This window comes from Lipotes vexillifer, unplaced genomic scaffold (assembly GCF_000442215.2).
Source record: "Lipotes vexillifer unplaced genomic scaffold, Lipotes_vexillifer_v1.1 scaffold384, whole genome shotgun sequence".
Classification (NCBI taxonomy): domain Eukaryota; kingdom Metazoa; phylum Chordata; class Mammalia; order Artiodactyla; family Lipotidae; genus Lipotes; species Lipotes vexillifer.
In genome coordinates, this window is record NW_006793498.1 from 1,116,532 (window position 1) to 1,118,413 (window position 1,882).

Consider the following 1,882-nt stretch of genomic DNA (forward strand, 5'->3'; position numbering starts at 1 on the left):
CTAGTGCCTGGTACAAAGTGAGAATTTAACAAATATTTGTTAACTCTGGGAATGAATAAGCTTCTGCAGAACCAGGTACCATTATTTTCTTTACAATTCCCAGCATCTGAGAACAGTACTCTGATTATAGTGGGTGCTCAGCAAGTGTTCCTTGATAATCTGGTTGGAAATAGAATACTGATATGGAGAATTAGATTCATGGCTGGCTTTTTGTTATGTTTTGGCTCAAGCATGACTTGGTCCCTAGGGCAGCTCTGAACCCTATTATAACGGCTTGGCCTTCCATGTTTTAGGAAGAAACAGGATTAGACATCTGAAGAATGACTAAAGCCTTTTGTACTTTGTATTTCTAAGTCATCCACCAGCTCATGACTTCATACTTCGTCTGAGGAGAGGAAGAGGAAGTTCTCAGTAGTCCAAGGTGTGTGGATACCTTTCTCCTCTACCTCCACACTTGGTGATCGTGTGGGGCAAAACCGAGTCTAGGTCTGGCCTTGCTGTCCCCCTGTTAACCTGGAAGCAAAGGGTTGGTGTCCTCAATAGGCACTTGGCCCCTGGCTGGAGACCTCACAGGTTGGAATGTTCTGGAGAAAAATAAATCTAACACATGCTGTGCACAAGGCGCTGTTTCAAGTACCTGCACATGGTAACTCGTTGAGTCTTTAACAACAGCCTTTTGAGTGGGTGCTTTTAGTACGTCCATTTTATAGATGAGAAGACCAAGGCACAGAGAAGCTGCCTTAGGTCATGCAGCCAATAAATGGGAGTACTGTCTGCTTCATGAGGCCATGGGCACAGGACCTCTTGCTATGTAGACCATAGCACAACTAACCTTAGGAGTGGTTGGTGTGATCGGCTTCGGCTAGGAAAGTGTTTTTCAGCTCTGATTCCAGAAACCAGATTTTGTGGACAAATGGAAGGAAATGGAAGTTTGGTTTCTTTTTTAAAAATTTGAAGTATAGTTGATTTACCATGTTGTGTTAGTTTCAGGTGTACAGCAAAGTGATTCAGTTATATATATATATATATATATATATATATATACTTTTTCAGTTTCTTTTCCCTTATAGGTTATTACAAAATATTCAGTATAGCTCCCCGTGCTATACAGTAGGTCCTTGTTGGTTATCTATTTTATATATAGTAGTGTGTATATGTTAATCCCAAACTCCTAATTTTTCCCTCCCGCTGCTTTCCCTCTAGTAACCATAAGTTTGTTTTCTATCTCTGCGGGTCTATTTCTGTTTTGTATATAAGTTCATCTGTATCATTATTTTTTAGATTCCACTTATAAGCATATCATTTATCTTTGTCTGGCTTACTTAATTTAGTATGATAATCTCTAGGTCCATCCATGTTGCTGCAAATGGCAACATTTCATTCTTCTTTATGGCTGAGTAATATTCCATTGTATATATGTACCACTTCTTCTTTATCCATTCCTCTGTCGATGGATATTTAGGTTGCTTCCAATGTCTTGGCTATTGTACATAGTGCTGCCATGAACACTGGGGTGCATGTATCTTTTCGACGTATGGTTTTCTCCAGATATATGCCCAGGAGTGGAATGTGGAGAAAAAAAGGAACCCTCCTACACTGTTAGTGGGAATGTAAATTTGTGCAGCCACTATGGAAAACAGTATGGAGGTTCCTTAAAAAACTAAAAATACAGCTATCATATGATCCTGCAATCCCACTCCTGGGTATATATCCAGAGAAAACCATAATTTGAAAAGATACGGAAGGTTTGAAGGGGCGTTAGGAATTGCATTACATCCATAAATTTCAGTGTACCTGTTGAAACTTGCAAAAACTCCATAGGTTTTATACTCTTTTCTCCATAGAAGAGCAGGATATGAGGCAGAGGTTGAAAAGTGAGTTT